The sequence below is a fragment of the Phocoena sinus genome, chromosome 6 (genome assembly GCF_008692025.1).
Source record: "Phocoena sinus isolate mPhoSin1 chromosome 6, mPhoSin1.pri, whole genome shotgun sequence".
Taxonomy (NCBI): domain Eukaryota; kingdom Metazoa; phylum Chordata; class Mammalia; order Artiodactyla; family Phocoenidae; genus Phocoena; species Phocoena sinus.
This window is the reverse complement of record NC_045768.1, coordinates 65,233,871-65,258,352: the sequence shown is the minus strand read 5'-3', so window position 1 is coordinate 65,258,352 and position 24,482 is coordinate 65,233,871. Positions and strand designations below refer to the sequence as shown.

Below are 24,482 nucleotides of genomic sequence, written 5' to 3'. Positions count from 1 at the left end.
GGTTATCTGTCTGTAGATGTTTCTCTAAATAGTTTCTGCCCTCGGGACCTCATATCAAAGGTTATTGCTTTTTAAAAAATTTTATTTATTTAATTAATTTTTGGCTGCGTTGGGTCTTCTTTGCTGCACGGGCTCAGTAGTTGTGGCGCGTGGGCTCAGTAGTTGTGGCTCACGGGCTCTAGAGCATAGGCTCAGTCGTTGTGGTGCACGGGCTTAGTTGCTCCACAGCATGTGGGATCTTCCCAGACCAGGGCTCGAAACCGGGTCCCCTGCATTGGCAGGAGGATTCTTAACCACTGCACCACCAGGGAAGCCCTAGGTTATTGCTTTTTAATGGGCACATCTTGGACCTGACGAGCTATCATCTCTAAAATCTAAAACTCTAAAAGTCCATGCTCTGACCACAAACTCCCATCCTTCCAGCTCTCACTCCAGCTCTAACCGCTAACCCTCAATCTCAGTGGAACTTTGAAATACCTTAATCCCTTTATCTACCCACTCCTGGCCATATTTCCCTCACCTAATCCATAGCCTGATGGATTAACACGTAACCGCTCTCTCACTAGGAGGCTCAAGACTCACATCCTAGTGCTTTTCCGTACTTGCCCTGCACTTCCATGAACCAGACCTTGGCCTTCTTTGCTTCCACACAAAGGCAACAGTTTTGCTGAAGGAAGAACAATCATTAAGCAGACTGGAACCACTTCAGGTTCATAATCTTCAATTTTAACTGTACTCACCTTTTTTTTTTTCTTTCTTGGCCCAGAGGCTTGTGGGATCTTAGTTCTTCTCGGCAGCTTTCACTGCCGAGACCCAGGATTGAACCTGGGTCTCGGCAGTGAAAGCGCCAAACCCTAACCACTGGACTGGCAGGGAATTCCCTGTACTCATGTTTCAATAATTTCTTTACCCGATAACAACAAGCTCCTCTCTTATTTAGCAGTCAGAGAATTTCACCATTCTCCTCCCGGCTTCTAACTCACCCCCCAGCTCTGCCTCCCTCAGTTGTTCCTGATTATTTATTTCATAGATAAAATAGGGGCCGTCCCACAGACATTTACCTGCGCTTCCCCACATCAGCATTTATACACAGACACCTGCATCCTTACTTCTTTTCTCTCACTCACAGGAGCAGCTGTTTCTCCCTACAGCATTTTCAGGCTAATCCTTCCACCTGGGCTCCGATTAGGTTGTGGCTTTTAAAAACTCATCTGTTTTCTTTCTGACCTTTCTCTGCTAGCTCCTTCTTCTCAGCCTAAAAATGTGATCAAATCACTTTTATCAAAAAAAAAAAAAAACCAAAGTCCTTCATTAATTCTACATTTTCCTCTACACATGAGCCCCTCTATCCTTCCATTCACAGTGAAGCTCCTCACAGGTCTACACTCTTATCTCTATGTTTTCATCTCCCATTCATTCTCCAGTTTACTACCATCTGTCTCCTGCCCGCAGTATTCCATTGAAACTGTTCTGGAAAATGTTATCAGTGGCCTTTTTGGAGAAGTCAATGAACTCTTATTTGATCTCAATACATACTGTTGTTGAAAGTTGGTCGCACTTTCATTAGAGGGCTTTTCTAATTACTTCGGCTGCCCAACTTAGAACCCTCCTCTGCTGAATGATTTCTTCACTCCATGAACCTTGGGGGAGACAGATACTACATCTCACGATGGATGCTGAAAATAGAGTCACTGCCAGCTTCCTTGATAGAGGGCACAGCTCGTGAGGAAGGCTTGGCTATTCTGATGCACCTGCTCCAGACACTTATTCCAGCTAGTGATGCAAAGAACAGAGACAGAAGACTTCTCACTGATCGTGGAGAACATGCCTGCAGTATTCAGTGTCTTTTCATTCAGGCACTGCAAGTAGTCTAGTCTGCAGAGACTGGTGGTGGCCTCACCCAACCAATTCTGTGGTGTGATTTGTGGATGTGATTCTGACTGCGTAGCCTCTGGGCCTTCCAGGTGATTTAATGTGCTACCCAATAGCCTTAGATCTTTTCCCCCTTATGTTTAAGTCAACCAGAGTTGGTTTCTGCTCTTTGCAGCTAAGAGCTCTGACCACCGCAATTTCATTTTTGAACTGAATACCGCCTTTGATTGAAGAATTCTCCACTCCCACTTCCTTCTTCCTCCAATCAGCGACCAGTCTAATGTATTAACTATATCTTTGAACTTGAATGTGTTCTCATATAATGTGTAATGTTTTGTGTGCATGTTTTTTTTTTTTTTTTTTTGTAGTACGCGGGCCTCTCACTGTTGCGGCCTCTCCCGTTGCGGACACAGGCTCCGGACGCGCAGGCCCAGCGGCCATGGGTCACGGGCCCAGCCGCTCCGCGGCATGTGGGATCCTCCCGGACCGGGGCACGAACCCGCGTCCCCTGCATCGGCAGGCGGACTCTCAACCACTGCGCCACCAGGGAAGCCCTGTGTGCATGTTTTTTAGTTCACATAAATGGTATTTTGCTAGGAGCTTTTTTTCTTTTGTACCTTTAAAAAAACTCAGCACCACGTTTTAAAAATCTGTTTTGTATATCTAGTGTGTTGTATTTGATGCATGGAGCTGTTTCCACACTAGGTCTCTGGCTTAAAACTTCCTTCTAACACATAAATGTTGCAATGAACCCCTTTGTACATGTGGCCTCACGCTCACCTGTGGGTGAATGGCTCTGGTATGGTTTACGAGGAGTGGGATTGCTGGGACATACGGAATACACTGATTAAATGTAAGTACTGTCATATCGCCTCCTAGAATGGTCACAGGAGTCATCTACTACAGGGGAAGAAACAGTTTTCCTTGGCTCTCTTAGGGTCCCTGGCTGGGTCTGAGAAGTAAACAGACAAAGACAGAGGAACGGGAGAGGAGCATACACATCTTATTGAATTTTAATATGTACATGGGAAACGTCACAAGAAAATGAAGACCCGAAGAAGTGACTAGAGCAGGATACTTTTATACCTTTCAGATAAAGAAACAAAAAAATTGTGAAGAATTGACAAGATAAAGGGTTTGGGGATGGGAGTAGTACATGTTGAAGCAGTAACTGGGAAGATAAGGGTTAGTTTAACAAGAATTGTTTGTACAGGTTTCTTGGCCCCAGATTTCCTGTCTGGTGGTAAGAATTTCTTCCTGGTGCAGGGAGGGTACCTCTCACATGGGAGTCTTATGCCTTGTTTCAGGAAAGAAGGGCAAGGGAGAATGGGGGTCAGGGTAACGTTTTTGCTTTTGCTGTTTTCTCAGATTCCTCCACCTGAAGAGATTCAATATGGCAAGGTGCCATATTTTGGGGTACTGTATCCTGAACCCCTTCACTACCAACTGTATTCCCATTCCTCACATCCTTACCAAAACTTAGTATCTATCATTCTAATTCTTAATGACCAGTTGTATGTCATAATTTTTTAAATAGCTGCCATAGAAAACTCATACAAACCGCTTGATGATTTGTTTTTTACATTAAGTATACATCCGTCAAACCACCTTCTCCAACACAGAGGTTGGAGGTATGTGCCTTGAAGAGGTGCCGAGGAAGCAACGGAAGTGGCCTGAGGCAGACTCCCTGACAGCAGAGGCCCCGACAGCAGACATCTTTGAAAGGAGCCAGAGCAGAACATGAAGGTAGTAACAGATGCCACCAGGGTTCCTGAAAATACCTGGGAGACTTTGCAAGGAGATGGCTGACACTGAGAACGTGATCGCCATTTGATCAACTCTGGGTTGGATGGGCTGGGAAATACGTAACTACTTTCTGCCCCCTCTCCTCCTTGACTACGGAGCCTAAAAACTATATCTTACACGTGGCTTTATTTCTAGCTCCTGGAACATTTCTTGGCCGAGGGTAAGTACTCATTAAATGTTTGCTGAATGAAGAGCTACAGTCTCTTGACTCATTCTTTTCTATTTGCAAAATGGAGAGTTTTTTCCTATACTGAAATGACATTTATTTTGCCTTTTACCTCGAAGTCCCAGCTAGCACTTAATCCTAAACTTCATTTCACTGCCAGCCTTGGCTTAGAAATGTTCAGCACTGGGGCATCTCAGTTTCAATACAGCCTCCACAGCTTGGTCTCAGTCTTGTACCTCGTGATCACAGCACTTCGTAATGTGCACCTGCAGTATCCAGGCCTTAGGATGGGACCTTGAGTCACAAGCCCCTGGGCTTGGTGAATGGTTCCTACAGTGCCTCTCCCTGGATGACACCTCCTCTAGCCCTAATCAGCCCTGGGATGCCTACTTACCCTTTGAGACCCAGGTCACCTCTACGAGGTCAAACTCTTCATCCCCTCAGGCACAATTAGTCACCTCCTTTTTGATTTACACAGCCCTTTATTCTCACTCTAATAGACCTTACCATGAGATCTAATTTCTCTCTGAACATGTTTCTTCTGCAGTTAAGAAAGGCCATCTCATCAATGGGTTTATCTGGGTCCTCACTGATTAGCACAGTGCCTAGCACAGAGTAGGTGCTTGTTTTCATCAGGGTTTTCCAGAGAAATAGAACCAATTACATAGATAGATAGAGATGGATAGATAGATAGTAGATAGATAGATAGATACACAGATACATAAATACACAGATACACAGAAACATAGATACACAGATACATAGATACACACATACACAGATACATAGATGCACAGATACATAAATACACAGATACATAGATTTATTTTAAAGAATTGGCTTACATGATTGTGGGGGCTGGCAAGTCTGAAATTTATAGAATGGAAATTCAGCTAACAGTTGGTGTTGCAGTCTTGAGTCTGAAATCCATAGGGCAGGCCTGCAGGCTAGAAACTCAAGCCAAGTTTCTCTGTAGCAGTCTTGAGGCCGAATTGCTTCTTCTCGGCAGCTTGATTAGATGAGGCTTCATACAGGTAATCTACTTAAAGTCAACTGATGATAAATGTTAATCATATCCACAAATACCTTCACAGCAACATCTAGACTAGCCTTTGACCAAACAATTGTCACCATAACCTCACCAAGTTGGCACATAAAGTTAACCATCCCAGTGCTCAATACACATTTATTGCAAAAATTAAACAGATGTCTAGTAAGTCTTCCGGAAGTCGAGAGAAGACAGCAATGGGCTTTGGCACAGATTTCCAAACTTACAATGCTCTCAAGTGATAAAATAATCGTATTTGTTCATTGAGCAGGTAGGCATCAGAACCCCGCAGAAGACAGAGAGAGAGGGAAAGAGAATACATACATCTGCTGTGAATCAGACCAATCTATGTATGTGGACACAGGCAACACATCCATCCACTTACTTTAATTCTACATGGTGGCAATAGGGCTTTAATAAACTTTGATCAAAATTATTTACTTTACCATTAATTGCTGTGGCACCAAAGAAAACACTCTCAGACGCAAACAAGAATGCTCTAAAGTGGTTCTTTGAACAGACTGAAAACGATGAATTCAAGAGTGTCATCTCCAGGGTTTGTTTCTCTTTTTAACATCTTTATTGGAGTATAATTGCTTTACGATAGTGTGTTAGCTTCTGCTTTATGACAAAGTGAATCAACTATACATATACATATATCCCCATATCCCCTCCCTCTAGCGTCTCCCTCCCACCCTCCCTATCCCACCCCTCTAGGTGGTCACAAAGCACCGAGCTGATCTCCCTGTGCTATACGGCTGCTTCCCACTAGCTATCTATTTTACACTTGGTAGTATATATAAATGCACGCCACCCTCTCACTTCCTCCCAGCTTACCCTTCCCCCTCCCTGTGCATCTCTAGGTTTTGACTAAGTTGTGAAACCAACAGGGTGCTGGAGGGAGTGGAACTGAGGGCCAGTGGTTAGGGGTCCTGCCTGAACAGAGCCTCCCTTCATAACATGGTGTTTCCCAGGCTGGATTCTTTCCTTTAAGTAGCTCAGGAGGCAAGAGTGGAAAGATTCAGGGCTTTAACAGAAAAAAAAAGTTTCTGCATCTATAAAATGGGCATAATAATAATGACAAATATTAGGCTGAGCCATATGAAATTACTAATGTCCAACCACTTCTGGATGCCAGAAATGGAAATTTCGTGTGACTCAGCCAAGGAGATAAGCTATTAAGTGAGGAGTAGAGGTCCATTATAGGTGATCAGTAACTACTGAACCTCATCTTTGTCATAAGGCTTGGGCTGGAGACTGAGGCAGGCCCTGGTCTAGAGGAGCCGAAGTTAGCTCAGCCCCCGAGGTGGGCAGGCAGCCTGAGGGAGCCCAGCGCTGGGCTCCAGTGGGTGGGGCTGAGTCTTTAACAAGACCTTGGGGTTTTTCCTCCAAAATATCCTGGTTCAGTACACTGAGTAAAAAGAATCTCAGTGTTCAAAAGACTAAGAGAGCGTGGAAAAATGAATGGGGAACTGGTGGATAAAAGTCCTTATTTGTTCAGTAGCCCTCCCCGACATGAAGTTGTGGAAGCAGAAGCAACAGTAACTGATTTTCCTACTGTTACACCCCTATGCGCACACATAGATGGAGAACTGAAAGGGACTGAAGTTCTCAAAAGTCACACGGAGGAAGAAAAAAACAAAAGGGTGGAGAAATATTGAAACTATTATCAGCTCCTCAACTCGTCACACTGAAATCAAATTCTCACTAATTAGATAAATGCATGAGAACATATTTAAGTCTTGTGATGCCTCTGTTGGTGTTACCATTCCTGCTCTATAGAGAAGGAAACCAAGGGGAGAAGAGATTAGACAATTTTTAAAAAATGATTCCAATTAAGTCAAGTGCTATTTCCCATCAGTTGTTAAGAATGCCATTTAGTACACAGACAGCTGGCTCTTGGTACATGTCTCCTCTTGATTTCAAAAATTCTCTTGTAATAAAAAAATGATTGCCTGGGCAGTCTCACAAAAGCACATTCTGTTTCATGTTGTCACACACTCAGCTTCCCCAGGACACTGTGTAAGTACTACTTTTCAGATTGACTTTCTTATGCAATTGCCAATTGTTTCTTCTGGTCCTAGAATATTTATTTTTAATTGTATGATTTCGATTACTTAGGTTATGTTCACATTCTCTAAAAAATCCTATTGAGCAAGGATGCAAAATGGGGGAAAAACTCTTCTGCACTACAGAGGGTAGAATCTAATAGTCATGTTAATAGGATTCATGAAGGCAAGCTGCTTGGCCCATCAATTTTTCCATCCAGGAAGGCAACAATAGAAATGCCTAAGAGTTTGAATTTTTTTTTTTTTTTTTTAAAGATAAGTCTCGGGACTTCCCTGGTGGTGCAGTGGTTAAGAATCTGCCTGCCAATGCAGGGAACACAGGTTTGAGCCCTGGTCTGGGCAGATCCCACATGCCACAGAGCAACTAAGCCCGTGCGCCACAACTACTGAGCCTGCGCTCTAGAGCCCACGAGCCACAACTACTGATCCCGCATGCCACAACTACTGAAGCCCGTGGGCCTGGGGCCCATGCTCCGCAACAAGAGAAGCCACCACAATGAGAAGACCGCGCACCGCAACGAAGAGTAGACCCTGCTCACAGCAACTAGAGAAAGCCCTTGTGCAGCAACGAAGACCCAACGCAGCCAAAATAGATAAATAAATAAATTAAATAAACTTATTAAAAAATATATGTATATATAAGTCTGAAAGGTAAACAGCATCTTTTTCTACATATAGCATCCATGCTGTCTCATTATGGAAACTTCGAAAATTACGGGAAAATATAAAGAAGAAATAACAATTCAAATTTCTTCCTCCGTGAAAGTGCCACTGTGAACCCTGTAGTGTATGCTTCCCCTCAGTCTGGCAAAGAGGTTTTTTCAGATGAAAAGAATCCTGCTGCAAAATAATCAGTGAGGTGATTGTTCAAAATTCAAGGGAGAGGGCTTCTTCCCTGGTGGCGCAGTGGTTGAGAGTCTGCCTGCCGATGCAGGGGACACGGGTTCGTGCCCCGGTCCGGGAGAATGCCACATGCCGCGGAGCAGCTGGGCCCGTGAGCCATGGCTGCTGCGCCTGTGCGTCCGGAGCCTGTGCTCCGCAATGGGAGAGGCCACAACAGTGAGAGGCCAGCGTACGGCAAAATAAAAAATAAAAAAAATTCAAGGGAGAAAGGTGAACTGGTTGGGTAATCATTTAATGCTTCTACCTTTGCTCTGATATAATCATTTCTTAGTAACAGAGGACAATGTAAACTTTGAGATTGTTGCAAAATGCTTTCAGGCTCTCACAGATACAATCTTTTCACTAGAGCGGCTACATTAATGAGCAATACCAGTCCGATGTAAACTTCGTTATATTTTTTCACAATTAGGCATACTCCTGAATATTACAGTAGAGCTCCGGAATTTGGAATTTAAGGGCTTTTGGGGGAGATAATTTTGATTTAAGTGCAACTGATTTCCATGAATGCTTCTACTGGTGCAAACATTTTGGGAAAGGGACAAGTGAATACACGATAACCTGATTTTGAAGTAATTGAAGAGAGGGACTTTAATATTGGAGGATGGTGTGGTGTGTGTTTCTAGCCGAGCTCTCTGCAAGGGTTAAGCTGGAAGTTGGAGGAGCTGATTTGTTGAGAAACTTTAGGGTCTTGGGACCCTGGTCCTTCAGAGCTGGTGGCACACGATGGCACAGAACCAGGGCAGATGCCAGCCTTCTTGGGCACTGGGGTTAGATGTGGGAGATAGCACATTTGGGGCTGGCTTTGGAGATCTCCCAAAGATACCATTAGCAGTGGCCCTGGCGGAGATATTCCAAGTGGCATGAAAGGCAGGGTCTGTCCAAGGAGGAAGACAAGGAGAGGAAGCCAGCATATTGCCCAGAAAATCTGAGAGGAGGTGGAGGGAGGATTTTGCAAGGAAGGTTAGAGAGCCTGGCTGAGTAAAAAGTGCAAAATTAGTAACCAGGTACTTCCCTTAGGAATTGCATTTGGCTGCCAACACAGAGAACCGAAACAGCAGAAGCTTATACAAGGTGGGCTGGAGTGGCTCCAGAGTGTCGCCCGTGTCCTGGGTTTATTCTAACTTTCTGCTCCACACCCTTAACAAGGGGCGCAAGGTGTTTCGTGGTTTCAAAACGGGAGATGCAGTGCCTGCTACCACAACCACTTTGAGGCAGAAAGATGGAGGAACGGATATTACTGGTTTACTAGTGCTACCATAAAAATGTACCATAGTCTGGGTGGCTTAAACAACAGAAATTTATCGTATCACAGTTCTGAAGGCTAGAAGCCAGAGATCAAGGTGTTGACAAGGTTAGCTTCTCCTGAGGCCTGTCTCCTTGGCCTGTAGATGGCCCCCTTCTCTTGTCCTTACAAGGTCTTCCCTCTGTGTTCCCCTTTGTCTGTGTCCTGATCTCTTCTTCTCACAAAGACACCAGTCATATTGGATTAGGACCCACTTTATAACTTAATTCCCATTTTAACTTAATTCCCTCTTTAAGGGCCCTATGTCCAAATACAATCACATTCTAGGGATTAGGACTTTCACATATGATTTTGGAAAGGAGCACAATTCAGCCCGTAACAAGGGGGGGAAAGGCAAAAGGGTGGGTCTCAGCTGGCAGCCCTCCTTTCATGGGTTTTTCATGAAGCTGCTACCCAAAACCTGTCACTCTCACCTGTCAGGTCGTTCTTCATGAAAAGGTGGGAAATGTAGTTTTTTATGACTTGACACATGGCTGCTTCACTTACTAAACTTGGGTTTGCGTTGGTAAAGAAGAGGAAATGGGTATGTGAATGATCTGGCCAGACCAGGGTAGTGAAGCTAATTATTCTGACTCAGTGACTCGTATGGCTCTGTAACACATGGCTGTGTCTGTGAAGAATGTACATCTTTGGACTATGGATATCTAGTCGCCAGGATTGTATATTGGGGCCAGTGTGGTATGGCATGGAGTTGGTGGCTGGCCATCCACAAGAGAGCTCTGCATCCCCCGTGGGGCAAAACTTGTGGCTGCCATTGTAAGGGCGCTAAGGCTTAGGGTGCAAAGTAGGGCTTCAAAGGTAAGGCGGGAGAGAGAAAAGAGAAAGGAAGTGTGGGAGGAAGGAATGAGGACGAGGACAGGAGGAAAGGATAAACTGTGAAAACAAATGCCGGGATGAGGAATAAGCAGGACTCCTTTCCAGACACTGCAGTTCCCACCCCCAGGGACACGGTGGGAGGGGAGGGGCAGTGAGCTGGGGTGGGGGGATGTCCTGGGACCAAGTTCCCCGGCAGGATGTATGAATCACACAGGCGAGCAGTCACTCAAAATCAAACCGGAAAGGAAACAGAAGCGAACAGAAGAGAATGAAGGCGAGAAAAGAGAGGAGAGAGGGAGGGAGCGAGGAAAGAGGAAGAGAGAGAGAAAGAGGTCCTGAACAAGCACTGAGGCAATGTGTTAGGGGCCAGGTCAGCTGGGAGCAGTCCTAAAAACCTGGCAGGCTTGCTGGGGAAAGCTCCAGTTCTCTGTTATTTCTTTGGACAAGAGGGAATTCTCCTACTTGGTACTAACCTCTGCTCATCTACGAGCTTCCTGAGTTCTGAGTCACTGATTTCCCATGCTACTAAAGGGTGAAATGATGCTAAGATGAATATTACAAACATTGGGCTAATTCTGCTCATTTCCTTCAAGGCTACTGCCCGTGATCCCTGTGCCTTGGTCCTTGTGCTTGCATTAGTCATTGAGGTCTTTACTGGAAAGTATTATTTGATTTCTAATGCAAATGCAGCAGTGCCCTTTCCATCAGCTGAGGCAGGCAGAGCTCCCCACAGTGGGAAGGGATGGTGTTACCGTGGTGATGAGATGACTGTCTGAGCACAAGGCTAAGCACCCTGCTGTAGAAGGGCAGGAAGAAGTCATTCCTTACTCTCTCCCCATGAGTCATAGCTGATTTACATAACCCCTTCGCTTTTCATTAAAAGCTGATATCTACTGGGAAAGAAAGTCAGAACAATGGTCAAGGTGGGAAAGGGTTGCCTCTTCAACGAACACCATCTTGGTTTTCTGGTTTAAACTTCTAATTAACATATTGGTGGGAATTCCCTGGCAGTCCAGTGGTTAGGACTCCGCGCTTCCACCGTAGGTAGCGGGTAACCAGGTACAATCTCTGGTCAGGGAACTAATCCTGCAAGCAACGTGGCACGGCCAAAAAAAAAAAAGATATTGCTTTCTGCTGAGGGCATGTATAAAGTGGTTAAATTTTAAAATGTCAGCCAAAATTTGAAGGACGGGATAAACTGGCTAGTAAACTAGGTTATCAGCTATGTCACACTGAACAGCATACTCTACCTTTTAAACTTGTGTGAGAATACATGTATTTCCTCCTAAGGTTGATACTTGGAACTAGAAAACACTCTTTTGGACGTTTGTTTACAAAGTCCTGAGGATAGTACTGACATTTTCTTTATATCCCCAGTACTTGTGGCAAATAGTATACGTATAAGCATTGAATAAGTGAATGCTTTTAATAAATCACTCACATGAACACTCATACCTTGCTGGTGGGAATACAAAAGGGTACAGCCACTTTGGAAAACAGTTTGGTAATTTGGCTACGTAATAAGGCCCAATTATTTGGTCAAACACCAGTCTAGATGCTGCCATGAAGATATTTTTTAGATGTGATTAATATGTATAATTAGTAGACTTTGAGTAAAGGCAGTTACCCTCCATAAAGTGGGTGGGCCTCATCTGATCAGTTGAAAGCCTTAGAAGCAAAGGATGGGGTTTCCTGAAGAAAAAGTAATTCTGCCTTAAGATTGCAACACAGAAGGTCTTCCCTGGTGGTGCAGTGGTTAAGAATCCGCCTGCCAATGCAGAGGACACGGGTTCGAGCCCTGGCCCGGGAAGATCCCACATGCTGCGGAGCAACAAAGCCCGTGCACCACAACTGCTGAGCCTGAGCTCTAGAGCCTGCAAGCCACAACTACTGAGCCCACGTGCCACAACTAGTGAAGCCTGCACACCTAGAGCCCATGCTCTGCAACAAGAGAAGCCACAACAATGAGAAGCCTGCGCACTGCAACTTAGAGTAGCCCCCGCTCACCGCAACTAGAGAAAGCCCACGCACAGCAATGAAGACCCAACACAGCCATAAATAAATAAATAAATAAATAAATTTATTTTAAAAAAAAGATTGCTACACAGAAACCCTCCCTGAGTCTCCTGTTTGCCAGTGCCTGCCCTGCAGATTTTGGACTCAGGATTGCAACATCAACTCTTACCTCTCTCTCTCTCAAAAAGTAGCAATAGGTATAGAGGCAGATAGAATTTCCTATTGGTTCTGTTTCTCTGGAGAACCTAATACATCACACAATTTATCAATCCTAGGCCTAGGTATTTACCTACAAGAAATGAAAAAATATGGTAAAATAAAGACCTGTATGTGAATGTTTCTATCTGCTTCATTCATAATTGCCAAGAATGGAAACACAACCCAAATATCCTCCAACTGGTGAATGAAGAAACAAACTGTGTTTCATCCATGCAATGCAATATTACTTGGCAACAGAAAGGAAAAGACTATTGCTACACACAACAACTTGGATAAATCTCAAAGGCATCACGCTGAACAACAGAAGTAAATTTCAAAAGTCTGCATGAGTCTATTTTTTTTCCTCTTTGGTATGAGTGTATTTAAATGAAATTCTGGAAAAGGCAAAACTATATGAATAGAAAACAGATCAGTGGTCGCCAGGGCCTGGAGTTGGAGGTGGGATTGCCAACAAAGAAGAATGAGGGAATTTGTTGGGGTGATGGAACTGTTCTACATCTTTTTTGTTGTTGTTGTCCTACATCTTGATTGTGGTTACATGACCATATGTACTTGTCAAAACATAAATCTATACACTAAGAAGGGTAATTTTACTGTACACAAATTATACCTTATTGAACCTGACATAAAAAAAACCCTGTCTTTTTATGTTCATTCTTGTAATCTCTTATTCTGTGGGAAGACATGGTAAAAAATTAATTCTAAAAAATCATCGCATTTTTCAGGGAGACAGAAGTATTGATACTTGATTGGTAGGTTATATTTAAGCTAACTGAAGTTATGTTTAGTAAACAGAGATTTGCTTTTTTTTTTTTTTTCCGGTACGCGGGCCTCTCACTGCTGTGGCCTCTCCCGTTGCAGAGCACAGGCTCCGGACGCGCAGGCTCAGCGGCCATGGCTCACGGGCCCAGCCGCTCCATGGCATGTGGGATCTTCCCAGACCGGGGCACGAACCTGTGTCCCCTGCATCGGCAGGTGGACTCTCAACCACTGCGCCACCAGGGAAGCCCCAGAGATTTGCTTTTTAGATAGCTATATCCTTTGACCTAGTGATTTCCTACTTAGTAGTGTATTCTGAGAAGACAATTAGACAAGAGTATGGGACATTCATGGAGTTTTGTTTATAGCAGTGAAAAAATGAGGAATAACCTAAATGATCATCAATAAAAGATTGGTGACATAAGTAATGTTGTACCCATTAAAAAGCTATAGGTCTATATTTATTAACACCAAAAGAGGTATGATATAATAAGTGAAAAAACAGGCCACAAAGCAGAATATATGCTATGATTTCATTTTTTAAAAAATGCATGTGAATGTATATTTATTTTGTGAGTATATTTAGAAAAAAGTTTGGAAGCTTACAACAACAGACTATGAACAGTATTAAATTAGTTACTCATGGTGGGATTACAGAGCCAACACTTTCCATATTGTTTGCATTTAAACAATTAAAATACTTTATAATTAGAAAAACAAATCTATTTCTACTTTGTAAAAGAAACAAAACTTGTCTACTGTTCCCCACACATTACCAAATCATTAAAAACATGAAAATAATTACATGGGCATCATGTTAATGCAAAAACAAAAACAGTTTTATTTATGTAAACATAGCTAATCCAGGCAGTTTAGCCTTTATAAATATGAAATATATAAGACTGAAGGAAAAAATTGGAGAGGGGTACAAGTTTTCAGGGCATGCAACAAAGATATGTAAAAATAGCACAGCGGCTCAGTGACCTCAGAAAAATGCTAGCAAAAATATACCCTCTGGAGCTTCCCTGGTGGCGCAGTGGTTGAGAGTCCGCCTGCCGATGCAGGGGACACGGGTTCGTGCCCCGGTCTGGGAAGATCCCACATGCCATGTAGCGGCTGGGCCCGTGAGCCATGGCTGCTGAGCCTGCGCGTCCGGAGCCTGTGCTCCACGGCGGGAGAGGCCACAACAGTGAGAGGCCCGCGTACCGCAAAAAACAAAAACAAAAACGAAATTCCCTCTGGAAGTAAATACTGCAAATAGCAAGGCCAGGAAAACTTTCCGTAATGAGTAATAACAAGAGAACTGTCATGACACCAATACCAAGATCCTAAAATATAAAAAGTGGGAAAGAGCAGCAAAACTAACCAGAGAAGGTTCAGTTGAAAATAGTGGTGAAGAAAATCACCAAACATTGTGCTATGAGTTTTCAAAAATCGTAAAACATTGCTTCTCTAAAGGAAGACACAGAAGCTATATATTGTTTATGGATACACAGATATAGTAAAAGAATAAGAACCTGCATGAGAAGTATAAACATCAAATTCATGATAATAGTTACATTTTTAGTGGGAGTGCACAGGGGGCCTTAACAGTATCTGTAATGTTTCATTTTTAATATCTGAAGCAAATACGACATAAGGGAAAGACCTGATAAATCTTTGAGTTGGATCCATAGATATCTCCTACATTATTCCCTATAATTTTTTCTGTATGTTTGGTAACCTCATTATAGGTAACTACATTTTTTAAAACTTTGTAAAATGTCTTCCTTTGAATCTACTGTCCGCCAACATGATCATTCCTCCTCCTCTCCCAGTTTGGGAGCCTCCCAAGCATAAAATACTGCTTGAACAACAGCTATTCCCACTGATTAACGTGTCATCAGTTGAAGTCTTTTTGTCAAAAGGGTACGCCTTACCTTTGATTGTACTAAATCACATTCTTGAATCTGTAAAGCATTCAATTTAGACCTTTTTTTTGCCTGATGCAGGCCTCTAGGGCCACTTTGTTTAAAACAATACTGAGAAAAACAAACATTACATTGACTGCCTTGGTTTTGCAAAAATGACAGATGGTTAAAATGACTTAAATGGTGGCACCACTGACCGATTTTTTTTTCCCTCCTAAGTTAACAACTCTTCTGTTCTGTGAATGAGCTGTATCAACGCTGGCTGCCCTTGGATAGTTAAAAAGGAAAAGCCAAGTCCAGCTTCAATCCAGAAAAATTAAATCAGAATCTCTGAGATAGGGTCAATTTGGGCTTTCTTTAAAATCCTATATCAAACTCCTCCCTCTTCCTCTTCCTCCTCTTTCTTCTCATGAAGTTTAATAAATATAAGTTAATAATGCATCTAAAGCTTTTATGTAGCCCTCCTACCCCTACAGAAGTAACCACTACCCTGATTTTCTCTTTTAACTTAGGAGAGAAGTTTTAGGCCTTTTATAGGCCTTTTGACTTACAAGTCTGACTTACGAGTCTTGTTCTACTCTTTGCCACCCTCTGAGCTCACCTATTAAAGTTCCCAACTAAAGAGCAGTTACTGGGCTTCCCTGGTGGCGCAGTTGAGAACCTGCCTGCCAATGCAGGGGACATGGGTTCAAGCCCTGGCCTGGGAAGATCCCACATGCCACGGAGCAACTAGTCCTCTGAGCCACAACTACTGAGCCTGCACGTCTGGAGCCTGTGCTCCGCAACAAGAGAGGCCGCGTTAGTGAGAGGCCCGCGGGGCGCGACAATGAAGAGTGGCCCTTGCTTGCCGCAACTAGAGAAAGCCCTCGCACAGAAATGAAGACCCAACCCAGTCAAAAATAAATAAATAAGTGGCATAGTTGTTATTAAAAAAAAAAAAAAAAGCAGTTACTGTACTTCCTATTCTGAGCAATTCTGAACAATGTCCACTGACAAATGATCATTACAATCAGGAACTGTTGCTTCTACTAAAATTTGCTTACAAACTGATTTGCTATATGCAAATTTATCCCACGATAGACTTGTTATTTTATCCTTCATAGCTATTTTTGTCCCATAATGTTATTTAGTAGGAATAAAACTGAATGAAAGGCTTCCCTGGTGGCACAGTGGTTGAGAGTCCGCCTGCCAATGCAGGGGACACGGGTTCATGCCCTGGTCTGGGAAAATCCCACATGCCACGGAGCGGCTGGGCCCGTGAGCCATGGCCGCTGAGCCTGCGCTTCCGGAGCCTGTGCTCCGCAACAGGAGAAGCCACAGCAGTGAGAGGCCCGCATACCGCAAACAAACAAACAAAAAAATTGAATGAAGATATTTTGAAAGTAAAGACTCTTGAAAGTTGTTGACATAGTTGGGAGTTTCTCAACTCAGGGTATATCTCTAAAGAAATAAGCTTCCTATGTGTTTTATGGAAACCAAGGAGGTGTACTCACAGTGGGAATGTGACATATCCTGGGTGCTTAGGGTTGCTCTACTTCCTATGGTGAATGGACATGCATAATTGATATGAATAATTGAGTTCCACAAGTTATTGATATTTGAATTAAATAATATGGAACTCCATGCAAAATTAACTGCACGTGAGACACTTGACACTTTAAAGAAGATAATTAAGATGAAAAGTAAATATCTGTAAGCAACATAAGTGACTGAAAGAAAACAGGGAACTTCTTTTTAAAAGGATGGTGGGAAAGATGTCTATGATATTGTAGCAAGCTCTTTTCTGGAGGCTTAATGTGTTCAAATAGATGATTAATTATGAGAGTGAAAGGGGTCAGAGTATGCCACCTGTAATATGCCACTTTGGCATATTTATTTTGAGCTGAAGAGAGCTGAGAATCATCAGATGCAGAAAGAAGTCTTCTCAGAGCTTCCCTGTCTGACTGAAAACAGAAACTTCTGAGAAATGAGTACCGCCAGAAATCCCCTCTCCTGGGGGAGTTTTCTGGCCATGAAGAAGATGGAAAGTGAGAACCAAGATGGATCTGCACAAACAAACATTATTAAAATAATACAAAAAAATAAAAACCCCACATAGTTTGGGAATTCCCTGGCAGTCCAGTGGTTAGGACTTGGTGCTTTCACTGCCAGGGTCCTGAGCTCCATACCTGGTTGGGGAACTAAGATCCTAAAGACGGTACCATGTGGCCAAATAATAATAATAATAATACTTATCTTCCATTAGTTTCCCCATATATTTACCTTCCCACTCTTTACTACTCCTAGAAGCTAAAAACCCTTTTCCTTTGTCTTATCACTTCTCCACAAATTTACTGTCCTTTGTTAAAATGATATATAAGCCTCTGAGTCTGACTGCCTCTTTGGGGTTTTCATTTTATTTCTGTAAGCCCCCCACCATATGCATACATAATAACCTTTTTTTTCTTCTTGTTAATCTGTCTTTTGTCAGCCTAATTTGTAGGGCCCCATTCACTGAACATAAGAGGGTATAGGAAAAAGTTTTTTCCTCCCCTACAAACATGAAGACTAAAGAATTATCTTTTAAAATGAACCACAAGAGTTAAATTTAGCTAAAGAAATTTTTGTTCTGGGAAAAAAAAAAACTTGAGTGGAAAAATATTCAGTGAAGGTTTTGACCATTCAGCTAAGTGATGAACCGAATAGCCAAGAATATCCTTCTCTTCTATTAAAGAAAACTAGGAAAAGGTTGTTTTTATTATTTTTTTAAACAGTAGGCAGTAGGCTTAGTTTTCTGCCATGACCTGGAAAAAACATATTGAAGTCTGTGGCAGAACACTGCTCCAAACCACCAAGTTGTCAAAATCATAGGCAGAATCATTTGCAGCAACATGGATGCAACTAGAGATTATCACACTAAGTGAAGTAAGTCAGAATGAGAAAGACAAATACCACATGACATCACTTATATGTGGAATATAAAATATGGCACAGGGCTTCCCTGGTGGCGCAGTGGTTGAGAATCCGCCTGCCAATGCAGGGGACACGGGTTCGAGCCCTGGTCTGGGAAGATCCCACATGCTGTGGAGCAACTAAGTCCATGCACCACAACTACTAAGCCTGTGCTCTAGAGCTGGTGAACCACAACTACTTAGCCCGTGTGCTGCAACTACTGAAGCCTGCGCACCTAGAGCCCATGCTCTGCAGCAAGAGAAGCCACAGCAATGAGAAGCCTGCGCACCACAACGAAGAGTAGCCCCTGTTCTCCACAACTAGAGAAAGCCCATGCTCAGCAACAAAGACCCAACACAGACAAAAAAGTAAATAAAACAAAGAAATTTAATAATAATAAATATACGGCACAAATGAACCTATCTACAAAACAGAAACCAAATCACAGACACAGAACAGACTTGTGGTTGCCAGGGGGGAGGGTGGGAGGGAGAGGGATGGACTGGGAGTCTGGGGTTAGTAGACGCAAACTATTACCTTCAGAATGGATAAACAGCAAGGCCCTACTGTATAGCACACGGAACTATATCCAATCTCCTGGGATAAACCATAATGGAAAAGAATTAAAAAAGAATGTATATACATATATAACTGAGTCACTCTGCTGTACAGCAGAAATTAGCACAACATTGTAAATCAACTATACTTCAATAAAAAGCAGAGAATAAAAAAATCATAGGCAGAATCTATGTTGAAAAGCTTCTATGACAATCAAGAATACATCCTGTAAGCGAAAGTAATCAGTCAGAACATCTTAATGGTTCGACCCAATGGTTTTACGAGTAAAAGCCAGTAGTGAGGGAAAAAAAAAACCCCACAGTGGCATCCAGGCTCATAGCCTGGCTTTTCTGAAATTGTTTTGGACCCTCCCAAGCTTTTCTAAAATCAGCTGTGAGTGACTTCTGGCTTTTTCCAAAATGAATAATCCTTAAAATAATCCTTAGCAAATAAAATAAAAGACAAAATTTGAAGGGGGTTAATTTGATGAGGAATTATTAAAATTATATGTGGAGTAGTGATAAGGTTATGAGAAGTAGTGTACTGCCTCCTAAAACAAACAGGGGGCCTAACATTCACTGAACATTTTTTGAGTATCCCCTGTATGGAGCAAATTGCAAAGTTCTGGAAGAGATGAACACTCATTTGGATGTCTCTTAACCACTAGTATGTAGCAAAACTGGTTGGTCTTGGGACCCATAGCCACCCTGACGTGTAAGCCAGGACTAGATTCCTAACACATGTTTCAGGCACACAACCATTGCTGGATCTTTATCCCCAGTGTTTCTTGACAACCATTTCTTGTCTATGCTAGTCAGCAATACTTCTCTATCCCCATCTCATCAGTTTGTCTCCCCATGGACCACTATTCCAGGTCATATACACAGGTTCACCAGAGCAATGTTTGTCAATGTACATGTTTTAAAAGGCATTTTGAAAAACACATTAAAATGTGAATCTTTATGAAATAAAGAAGAATTCACACACATATTTAACTTCTTACAAAGATGCCAGTCACAGTGTTGCTTAAAAACAGGAAAAACTGGGTACAAATGACATGTCTAGTATCTGGGGCTTGTTAAATAAATATGGTAAATCAAAACAAAGGAATACAATGCAGCTGTTTAAAATGATGTTATAGAAGGAAATATCTTGCTGTGGGAAAGCTGTTCATGATTTATAATACTGTGAAATGAAACCAGATGATAAAAATGCATACTTCCTATGAACCTCATTTTATAAGTACATATGAATATCTTTCGTTGGAAAAAGGTCTGGAGTGATAAATGCCAATGGACTTTAAACTTTGCTCTGAAGAACTCTAAGGTGCCAAGAGGTGCTTCAGGGCTCAACTTGGGGGCTGTTTGAGGGCCAACCCCTTGGGCTTTCAGGCCACCACCCTCTATTTTTTAATCTGTTTTACATACTGATCTCCTACATAAGATTCATTTGAAGAAAAGGTTTTGGAAATTTAAAAAATGTGCTAATCACTAGTATATACTGTGCGATTAAGTAGTAGTTATAAAGCATCACTAGATGTTTTTCTCTATTTTTTATTTAAACCCTCAAGTCCCAATTGACCTATTGGTAGGAAGTCCAGTTACCTCAGGGGTAACTTCCTTATCTTCTCTTTCCTTATATGCATTTTCAGATTTTTTTTTATAATGCAGAGCATTGCTTTTGTAATAAGAAAAAAGGTTATTTTAATTTTTAAAAAGCTAATAACATAAAGCTGACTGCTGATTTAATATCTTCAAATGTCACTGTCAAGTGGATTAAAGGCATAAGCATAATTGAAATGCTCTATTAAAAATAAAACATACAATCATATCTTGATTTCTCAAACTCTTGATAGATTTAAGATTTTCCCTTTGAGTTTAGGCCTGCTCTTGGAATTACCATCCACTTTCTTACTTGAACCACCCTCTTAATTTCCACCAACACCAAGTTCTATTGGACAGTGCTGGCTTGTCATCCAAATACCAAAATGCCATGCAAAAGCCATAATGCTTTTCCTTCCAGCCTGACCTTCTGTTAGTCCTTCATGCTCCCTCTAGGCTGAAGTCACACTAATAGTACCACTTATGTATCTAAACCCAACAGCTGTTCATATGTCACTGCATTTGCACATGCTGTTCCGTCAGTGGAACAGGGCCTGGTGAGTTCCTTTCCACTGAATAGGGCCCTTTCCATTGAACAGGGCCTGATGAATTCCTCCTACTCCGTCCTTTGTGATCTAACACACTTGACAACTCTCCTTGTCTTTCCTGATCCTCCCAGGCATAGACAGTTGCTTTGTTCTGTTTCTTCCAAAAACTCTGTTTACGTTCGTGCGCTTTCCACATCCTCTCTTCTCTGGTAGACTGAATTCACGAGGGCAGGAACCACATCATACCCATCTTCATATTGCTAGCAGCGAACCCACCTCTTGGTGCATAAGTTCTTGATCGAGGTTTATTGATAAGTACTGTCTTATGATAGCTTTTTGTAAAAAAATAAATTTATTTTTGGCTGCATTGGGTCTTCGTTGCTGCACAAGGGCTTTCTCTAGTTGCTGCGAGTGGGGGTTACTCTTCATTGCGGTGCGCGGGCCTCTCATCGCGGTGGCTTCTCTTGGTGTGGAGCACGGGCTCTAGGTGCACTGGCTTCAGTAGTTGTGGCTCGTGGGCTCTAGAGCGCAGGCTCAGTAGTTGTGGCACACGGGCTTAGTTGCTCCGTGGCATGTGGGATCTTCCCAGACCGGGGCTTGAACCCGTGTCCCCTGCACTGGCAGGAGGATTCTTAACCACTGCCACCAGGGAAGTCCTTATAATAGCTTTTCAAGTGTATGTATATCTTGTGCAAGACTAAGCTCCATCTCATGTGACAACCAAGATGCTCTCTTGGGAAGGGATGCAAGACTATGACTGAGTGGGGAAGAGAAGTGTGATTGTGGGCACAAGGGGGCAGCTGTGTATTTACTGATCCTGGTCTAGATTGGATTTTTTCCAGTTTCCCTCTGTGGTTACTGAACAATGCTAATACATGTGGCTTTAGTCCAAATGATATCACATGCAGAGAGACAGATTTCTCACCCTAAATAGTAATTTGACTGGCTAAAATGAATTTCTCATTCATGTGCATCGGTAAATCAGTTACTTGACACCCTGGCTACCCGTTAGAGTCATCCAAAGAACTTAAGCATTTTTGAAGTCTGGGCCTCACTTCAGACCAAATAAATCAGAATCTCCGGAGCAGAGCCAGGCATCAACATTTTTAAAGGGCTTACCAGGCGATTTTCATGGCCAGAGTGGCAAAGCACTGAGTTACATCGTTTGCATCTTGTCATAATCAGATGTGGGTTTTTCTTAGTCAATTGCGTCTGGAACATGATGGTGGAACATGTCAAGTCACTGTTACTACCAGTGAAGTGTAGCTGTTTCACCAGCTATGTTTACTGCATGACTAGTGAAAGTCAGAGAAAATGACTAAGGTCAGCATGGGTTTATTTGGTATCTTTGGTGAAAGAGGAGTTAAGATCAAATTTTAGGAGACTTCCAATCTACCAAATTGACTGTTGATAATACTTACATGTCTCTGCTACATGCTCACCACTTCCACTGACTCTGGGTGGAAGCACAAGCAGTAGAGATGAGGTCTCTGTGCTCAAGGGAGAAAGGTAAAGGGGAGGGGAGGAATGGTGACAAAGATTTATGTGTGTGTTCTAGGCACTTTTTATAGCTCATCGCATGTAAGCCTCATGACAACCTGGCACATTAGATGTGACTATCATCACTTTACAAATAAGAAAACTGATTCTCTTAGTTTATTCTTCCACAAAATGGAAATATTAATGGTTTTTACCTCTTTTTTTTTTTTGACAGTTCAGATAACATTTATTTTTTTTCATATTGTAAGTCCATAAGCTTTATTTTATTTTTTAAAACATCTTTATTGGAGTATAATTGCTTTATAATGGTGTGTTCGTTTCTGCTGTATAACAAAGTGAATCAGCTATACATATACGTATATCCCCATATCCCCTCCCTCTTGCGTCTCCCTCCCATTTACCTCGTTTCTTTTTTTTTTTTTTAGATGTTGGGGGTAGGAGTTTATTGATTTATTTATTATTTTTGGCTGTGTTGGGTCTTCGTTTCTGTGTGAGGGCTTTCTCCAGCTGTGGCGAGCGGGGGCCACTCTTCATCGTGGTGCGCGGGCCTCTCACTATCACGCCCTCTCTTGTCACAGAGCACAGGCTCCAGACGCGCAGGCTCAGTAGTTGTGGCTCACGGGCCTAGTTGCTCTGCGGCATGTGGGATCTTCCCAGGCCAGGGCTCGAACCCGTGTCCCCTGCATTAGCAGACAGATTCTCAACCACTGCGCCACCAGGGAAGCCTTACCTCCTTTCTTGAAGAGTGAATGAATTAATGCATATTAAGCTCTCAGCATCACTGGAACATATAAGCTCTCAATGAATGTTGGAAATTATTGTCATTGCCCAAGATCTCAAAACCGGAAAGAGAGGGGATTAAAAGCCAGGCCCGGGCTTCCCTGGTGGCGCAGTTGTTGAGAGTCCGCTTGCCGATGAAGGGGACACGGGTTCGTGCCCCGGTGCGGGAAGATCCCACATATGCCGCGGAGCGGCTGGGCCCGTGAGCCATGGCCGCTGAGCCTGCGCGTCCGGAGCCTGTGCTCCGCAACGGGAGAGGCCACAACAGTGGGAGGCCCGCGTACCGCAAAAAAAAAAAAAAAAAAAAAAAAAGCCAGGCCCATCTGATTCCAGAACCATGAACTTTCCTCTCTACCTAGCAGCACTGGTGGGGATTTAAAATTAACGCCATGATACTGCAATATAAAGTTGCAAGAGGTGCAAAACATAATGAAATGTCAAAGACAGGTATAGGAAAGAGCGTGAGATCTGCACATCTGTACTCAGCGAAGGAAGCCAGTGAGTGTGAAGCACAAGACTGAGAAATAAAAAATCTGGAGGTTTGCGTGGTGGCCACTGCTGGGCTTCAGCTTCCAGTTGTAGAGGGCAAGGTGGCAGAGACCCTGGCACCCTGTGCCCCACCACTGATGCCCAGATGGAGGTTGTCAAGTGGGTGGTGGTAGGAGATGGAGTTGTAAGTAAAACTTGCCTACTGATGTGGGATGCCACCAATGCATTTCCTGGAGAATAGATCCCCACCGTCTTTGACAACTATTCTTCCCATGTTATGGCAGATGGAAAACTGGTGAATCTGGGCTTATGGATGCAGCTGGACAAGAAGATGATGACAGATCACATCCCTATCCTCTCCACAAGCTGACGTACTCTTAATTTGCTTTTCTCTTGTGAGTCCTGCATCTTGTGAAAATGTCTATGCAAAGTGGTATCCTGAAGTGTGACACCGTTGTCTCAACAGGCCCCTCGTCCTAATGAGAGCTAAACTTGACCTTAGGGATGATAAAGACATGACTGAAACTGAAGGAAAGGCTGACTGCCGTCAGGTCTCCTCAATGTGTAGCCATGGTTGAAGAAATCTGTGCTGTGCAACACCAAGAATGCTGGGCTCTGACACAGCGAGGTCGCTACATGGTGTTTGATGAAGCTCTTCCAGTGGTTCTCTCCCATCTCCCGTCAAGAGGATGAGAGAACGCCTGCTGTTGAAAATGTCTGAGCACCTCCTTGCCCCATGCCCCTGAGAACTTTTGTACACTTTGCTGAAAAACGTTGGCACCTTTGCACTGAATGCCAACTTTTTGTTACAGATTAGGTTCCCCATAAAACCATTCTGAAACAAGCAGGAACTTTAAAGTTTTGTTTAAGGTCTAAGAGTTAAAACTTGCATGTTCTATTAAAATTTACCCCTAAAATGGAAAAAAAATCTGGATTCAAGCCCTACCTTCACCATGTACTAGCTACCTGACATTAGGCTAATTACATCTGTAGTGGCCTCAATTTCTTCACTTGCATAAAATAGGAATAATAATAGTACTTATTTTGTGATATCTTTTTTTACAAAAAATAAATGTGATCATCTATGTAAAAGACTTATGCTAATTAAATAGTTCCGTTTTAGTTAGGTAGAGGAAAGACTTTGAAGCTAGGACAGAAGAAACATGGGTCTGCCATGACCCAGCTCAT

The 24,482-nt window shown here is 42.8% G+C and overlaps 1 pseudogene; it reads left to right on the top strand.

Moving 5' to 3' along the window:
* The first annotated feature begins 23,439 nt into the window (after positions 1-23,439).
* Positions 23,440-24,040, top strand: LOC116755009 (annotated as a pseudogene).
* The last annotated feature ends 442 nt before the right edge of the window (positions 24,041-24,482 follow it).